General features: G+C 52.6%; 1 long non-coding RNA gene across 1 annotated transcript in view; it reads left to right on the top strand.

Annotated features, from left to right (window-relative positions):
• LOC104917413 overlaps positions 1-5118 on the top strand; it is an 11658-nt gene extending 6540 nt beyond the window's left edge. The window contains exons 3-4 of the long non-coding RNA XR_796856.3: positions 487-607; positions 5013-5118. This is a non-coding gene — a long non-coding RNA (uncharacterized LOC104917413). The remainder of the gene's footprint in view (positions 1-486; positions 608-5012) is intronic.
• The last annotated feature ends 1845 nt before the right edge of the window (positions 5119-6963 follow it).

The following is a 6963-nucleotide window of genomic DNA, read 5'->3' as shown; positions in this document are numbered from 1 at the left end:
TGTGGGGATGTGGGGACGTGGGGACGTGGGGGATGGGAAGTGGGGATGTGGGGGATGGGAAATGGGGACTTGGGGATGCAGGGTAGGATGTAGGGTCAGGATGGAGGAATGGGGACATGGAGGTGGGGTGGGGATATCGGGAGGTGGGGATGGGATGGGATGCAGGGTCAAGATGGAGGGATGGGGATGGGAAATGAGGACATAGGGATGGGAAATGGGGCCGTGGGGTGGGGACGTGGGTATGGGGTGGGATGCAGGGTCAGGATGGAGCCATGGGGACTTGGGGATGGGATGGGGATGTGGGAACGGGGTGGGATGTAGGGTCAGGACGGAGGAATGAGGACATGGGGATAGGATGGGGATATGAGGATGAGGTGGGATGCAGGGTCAGGATGGAGCCGTGGGGACATGGGGATAGGCTGGGGACGTGCCAGCCCCATACTTTCACCCCAGTGGGCACAGTGACATCTTCTGCTGTCTTTCCAGCCCTGGGGCTTCCCGGCCCGTGAATTCCTGCGGAAGAAACTGATTGGGAAGGAGGTGTGCTTCACTGTGGAGTACAAGACCCCCCAGGGCAGGGAATACGGCATGGTGTACCTGGGTAAAGGTGAGCATGCATGTGCAGTGCGGGCTGCGTGGGAAATGCTGCATTTTGGGTTCCCCCTCCTCACCTTTTTGGTGCGTTTAACCCTAACGTTTGCTTTGGGTTTGGTCCTGACTCGCACCAGAGCTGTTGTCTCTCTGCAAGTTGGGTGCCAGCGCGTCCCTTGGGGGTGTGGGATCGCAGAATGGTTGGGTTGGGGAGTGGAATTGAGGCATGGCTTGGGTTGGAAGGGACCTTACAGATCGTAGAGATGTAAAATGATTGGGTTGAGTCGGAAGGGATCTTAAAGATGGACCTTATGGATTGCAGAGGCAGAGCGTGGGTTGGATTGGAAGGGACCTCATAGATCATGGAGCTGTAGAGTGGTTGGGTTAGAAGGGACTGAATGGATCCCAGAGCTGTAGCGTGGTTGGTTTGGAAGGGACCAGGTGGATTGTAGAGCCGTAGAGGGGTTGGGTTGGGTTGGAAGGGACCTTATGGATCATAGAGCCGTACAGTGGTTGGGTTGGAAGGGATCTTATGGATCATAGAGCCGTACAGTGGTGTGGTTGGAAGGGATCTTATGGATCATAGAGCCGTGGAATGGTTGGATTGGGTTGGAAGGGACCTTATGGATTGCAGAGGCAGAGCATGGGTTGGTTTAGGTTGGAAAGGAGCTCATAGATGACAGAGCCATGGAGTGGTTGGGTTGGAAGGGACTGTACGGATTGCAGAGCTGTAGAGTGGTTGGGTTGGTTTTAAAGGGATCTTATGGATCATAGAGCCGTACAGTGGTTGGGTTGGAAGGGATCTTATGGATCATAGAGCCATGGAATGGTTGGATTGGGTTGGAAGGGAGCTCATAGATCATAGAGTCATGGTTGGATTAGAGGGACTGTATGGATTGCAAAGCCATAGTGTGGTTGGGTGGGGTTGAAAGGGATCTTATGGGTCATAGAGCCATAGAGTGGTTGGGTTGGAAGGGACCTTATGGGTCATAGAGCCATGGAGTGGTTGGGTTGGAAGGGATCTTATGGATCATAGAGCCATGGAATGGTTGGAAGGGATCTCATAGATTATAGAATCATAGAGTGTTTGGGTTGGAAAAGACTTTGTAGATGTCAGAGCTGTAGAAGTGTTGGTTTGTAAGGGGCCTTGTGGATGGCAGAGGCACAGAGTGATTGGCTTGGGTTGGAAGGGGCCTCATAGATCACAGAGCCATAGAGTGGTTGGGGTGGAAGGGACTGTATGGATTGCAGAGCCACCAAATGATTGGGTTGGAAGGGATCTTATTGGTCACAGAGCCATAGAATGGTTGGATTGGGTTGGAAGGGAGCTCAGATCACAGAGTCATGGTTGGATTAGAGGGATTGTATGGATTGCAAAGCCATAGTGTGGTTGGGTGGGGTTGGAAGGGACCTTAAGGGTCATAGAGCCATGGAGTGGTTGAGTTGGAAGGGATCTAATTGATCAGAGAGCCGTGGAATGGTTGGATTGGGTTGGAAGGGAGCACATAGATTATAGAGTCATAGAGATTGGATTGGAAATGATCTTGTAGATCATAGATCCATAGAATAGCTGGGTTGGAAGGGATCTCATTAGTCACAGAGCCATAGAATGTTTGCATAGGAAGGGACATTATGGATTACAGAACCATAGCATGGGTTGGATTGGGTTGAAAAGGTGATCATAGTCACAGAGTGGCTGGGTTGGAAAGGACTTCATAGATCCCAGAGCTGTAGGGTGATTGGTTTGTAAGGGGCCTTGTGGATGGCAGACCCACGGAGTGGTTGGGTTGGATTGGAAGGGACCGTATGGATCACAGAACCACACGGTGATTGGGTTGGAAGGGATCTTATTGATCATTGAGCCATAGGATGGTCGGATTGGGTTAGAAGGGATCATAGAGTGGTTGCATTGGAAGGAGCCTTATTGCAGAGCCAGATCATGGTTGGGTTGGGTTAGAAGGGAATGAGTAGATCACAGAGCCGTAGAGGGTTTGGTTTGGTAGGGACCTCATAGACTGTAGAGCTGTGGAGTGGTTGGGTTGGAAGGGTCCTTACAGATCACAAGAGTGGTTGGGTTGGAAGGGTCCTTACAGATCCCAGAGCCATAGAATTGCTGAGTTGGGTTGGAAGGGACCTTATAGATCACAGAGCCATAGAGTGGTTGGGTTGGAAGGGTCCTTACAGATCCCAGAGGCATAGAATTGCTCAGTTGTGTTGAAAGGGACCTTACAGATCTCAGAGCCATAGAATTGCTCAGTTGGATTGGAAGAGTCCTTACAGATCTAAGAGCCATAGAATTGCTCAGTTGGATTGGAAGGGTCCTTACAGATCTCAGAGCCATAGAGTGGTCGGGTTGTGGAAGGGTCCTTACAGATTCCAGAGGCATAGAATTGCTCAGTTGTGTTGGAAAGGACCTTACAGATCACAAGAGTGGTTGGGTTGGAAGGATCCTTAGAGATCCCAGAGGCATAGAATTGCTCAGTTGGGTTGGAAGGGACCTTACAGATCACAGAGACATAGAGTGGTTGGGTTGGAAGAGTCCTTACAGATCACAGAGCCATGGAATTGCACAGCTGGGTTGGAAGGGTCCTTAGAGATCACAAGAGTGGTTGGGTTGTGGAAGGGTTCTTACAGGTCCCAGAGCCATAGAATTGCTCAGTTGTGTTGGAAGGGACCTTATAGATCTCAGAGCCATAGAATGGTTGGGTTGGAAGGGTCCTTACAGATCCCAGAGCCATAGAGTGGTTGGGTTGTGGAAGGGTCCTTACAGATCCCAGAGCCATAGAATTGCTCAGTTGTGTTGGAAGGGTCCTTACAGATCCCAGAGCCATAGAATTGCCCAGTTGTGTTGGAAGGGTCCTTACAGATCTCAGAGCCATAGAATTGCCCAGTTGGGCTGGAAGGGTCCTTACAGATCTCAGAGCCATAGAGTGGTTGGGTTGGAAGGGTCCTTACAGATCCCAGAGCCATAGAATTGCTGAGTTGGATTGGAAGGGTCCTTACAGCTCACAGAGCCATAGAGTGGTTGGGTTGTGGAAGGGTCCTTACAGATCCCAGAGGCATAGAATTGCTCAGTTGGGCTGGAAGGGACCATAAAGCCCACCCAGCCCCAACCCCATGCATCCATGGTGCTTCCAAGCACAGGGCTGGGAGAGCAGACTTCTCTCTGGGCAACGCTGAGGTGTGAGCACTTGGGTGTGGAAAATGCAGGAGGGCAGGGGTGGGCAGAGCTTGCTGGTCCTGCACGGTGGTGCAGGTGGTGCTGAGCTGCCCCACAGCATAGCTGGGGTGGGAATGCATCTTGGAAAGGGTTTCGCTGCTCCATCGGTCCTTGCAGCCTTTGCAGCCTCCTCGTCTGCCACGTGAAAGGTTTTTTGTGTAGGTGTCATCCTCATTGTTCCATCCCAGCCCGTCACGGCGCTGCGGGGAGAAACGAAGCAGAAAATGCTTCCCGATGAAGTTTGTCAGGGTTGGGAGTGCAATTAATGTGAAAGTGCTGCAGCAGCTTCACCGCGCTCCTCCCCCGCTCCCCGCGTGGCCCCCAGCACCACAAAAACCCTTCTGTGCCGAAGAAGGGTGTTTTTGTGCAGGGTCTCCTCCTACCGGGGGGTCCCCAAACCCACTTCGAGGACCCCGAGGAGCTGAGGGAAGTTGCACGTTGCCTGGAACACGGAGAGCCCCGCGGTGCTGGGATGCTGTGGGGCGCGTTCCCATGGAAGCAAAGCGCCGTGCTGGGGCTGATCCCACTGATGGGTGCACCCTGAGATCAGCTCCAGCCCTTGTAGGGGGGCAGACCATCCCCATGACACCCGTTGGCTCTGGGTGAGGAGGGTCAGAGCTTTCCCCTCATCCTGCATGGCTGTGGGGTCGTGTTTGGGGATAGCACGGCTGTCAGGCTCTGTGGGGTGGGAAGGGACTGTATTGATCAGAGGGCCATAGAATGGTTGGATTGGGTTGGAAGGGAGCTCATAGATCATAGAGTCATGGTTGGATTAGAGGAACTGTATGGATTGCAAAGCCATAGTGTGGTTGGGTGGGGTTGGAAGGGACCTTAAGGGTCATAGAGCCATGGAGTGGTTGGGTTGGAAGGGATCTTATGGATCATAGAGCCATGGAATGGTTGGATTGCTCGGGCTCTGTACGGCCCGTTTTGTTGTCTCTAAGCTTATAGGGAGGGACAGGGAGCTCCCTGTGGGGCACTGGGGTGGTGTCACGCAGGTACCCACCCCCCTGCTGCTGAAATTGCCGTGCTGAGAGGTGTGGGTGCTCGGGGAGCTTCCATAACAGTGGGTGCAGAGCCTGGACTGCGCTCACACACCCCATCTCCTCGTGGTCAAGCCATTCGTGGACGTGCTGCAGGGATGAAATGCATCTTTCCTTGCATGCTGACTGCTCACCTCTCCTCTCCTCTCTCCCCGCAGACACGAGTGGTGAGAACATCGCCGAGTCGCTGGTGGCAGAGGGGCTGGCATCGCGCCGGGAGGGGATCCGCGCCAACAAGTATGTATGAACCCCAGCTTGGTGATGGGGGGGCTGTGGGTACCCCGTCCATGGAGGTGCCTGAGGCCGTGGGTTGGGATCTGGGCAGCCTGAGCTGGTGGGGGGCACCCAGCCCATGGTGGGGAAGAGCCAGGGTGGTTCCTTGGCAACCCAAGCCATCATGGGGTTCTATAATTCAGTGGTCATTAAGGTCCCTTCCAACCCAACCATTCTACGGCAACCCAAGCCATCATGGGGTTCTATAATTCAGTGGTCATTAAGATCCCTTCCAACCCAACCATTCTACAGCAACCCAAACCATCATGGGGTTCTATAATTCAGTGGTCATTAAGATCCCTTCCAACCCAACCATTCTACGGCAACCCAAGCCATCATGGGGTTCCGTAGGTCAGTGGTCATTAAGGTCCCTTCCAACCCAACCGTTCCATGATTCTCAGCTCTGTAATGTCCCTTCCAACTCAACCTAACCACTGTGTGGCTCTGTGTCCCATAAGGTCCCTACCATCCCAACCCAACCACTCTATGGCTCTGTGTCCCATAACATCTCTTCCAACCCAACCATTCTGTAGTTCTAAGTTCTATAAGGTCCCTTCTAACTCGACCGAACCACTGTGTGGCTCTGTGTTCCATAATGTCCCCTCCATCCCAACCCAACCACTGTGTGGCTCTGTGTCCCATAAGGTCCCCTCCATCCCAACCCAACTACTCTATGGCTCTGTGTCCCATAAGATCCCTTCCAACCCAACCATTCTGTGATTCTCAGCTCTGTAATGTCCCTTCCAACTCATCCCAACCACTCTGTGGCTCTGTGCTCTACAAGGTCTCTTCCAACCCAACCATTCTGTGGTTCTAAGTTCTGTAAGGTCCCTTCCAACTCGACCCAACCACTCTGTGGCTCTGTGTCCCATAATGTCCCCTCCAACCCAACCATTCTGTGGTTCTAAGTTCTATAAGGTCCCTTCCATCCCAGCCCAACTACTCTATGGCTCTGTGTCCCATAAGGTCCCCTCCATCCCAACCCAACCACTCTGTGGCTCTGTGTCCCATAAGGTCCCCTCCATCCCAACCCAACCACTCTATGGCTCTGTGTCCCATAAGGTCCCTTCCAACCCAACCATTCTGTGATTCTCAGCTCTGTAATGTCCCTTCCAACTCATCCCAACCACTCTGTGGCTCTGTGCTCTACGAGGTCTCTTCCAACCCAACCATTCTGTGATTCTAAGTTCTATAAGGTCCCCTCCATCCCAACCCAACCACTCTATGGCTCTGTGTCCCATAAGATCCCTTCCAACCCAACCATTCTGTGATTCTCAGCTCTGTAATGTCCCTTCCAACTCATGCCAACCACTGTGTGGCTCTGTGCTCTACGAGGTCTCTTCCAACCCAACCACTGTGTGGCTCTCTGTCTCATAAGGTCCGCTCCAACCCAACCATTCTGTGGTTCTAAGTTCTATAAGGTCTCCTCCATCCCAACCCAACCACTCTATGGCTCTGTGTCCCATAAGGTCCCTTCCAACCCAACCATTCTGTGATTCTCAGCTCTGTAATGTCCCTTCCAACTCGACCCAACCACTCTATGGCTCTGTGTCCCATAAGGTCCCTTCCAACCCATTTATTCTATGGCTTTGTGTCCCATAAGGACTTTTCCAACCTAACTATTCTGTGGTTCTAAGCTCTATAATGTTGCTCCCAACCCAACCATTCTATATCCCTATGATAAGATCCCTTCCAACCCAACCATTCCATGATTCTCAGCTCTGTAATGTCCCTTCCAACTCAACCCAACCACTCTGTGGCTCTGTGTCCCATAAGATCCCTTCCAACCCAACCATTCTGTGATTCTCAGCTCTGTAATGTCCCTTCCATCCCCCA

This window comes from Meleagris gallopavo, chromosome 1 (assembly GCF_000146605.3).
Source record: "Meleagris gallopavo isolate NT-WF06-2002-E0010 breed Aviagen turkey brand Nicholas breeding stock chromosome 1, Turkey_5.1, whole genome shotgun sequence".
NCBI lineage: Eukaryota > Metazoa > Chordata > Aves > Galliformes > Phasianidae > Meleagris > Meleagris gallopavo.
Note: the sequence above shows the minus strand (reverse complement) of the source record. Positions and strands in the feature narration are given on the sequence as shown.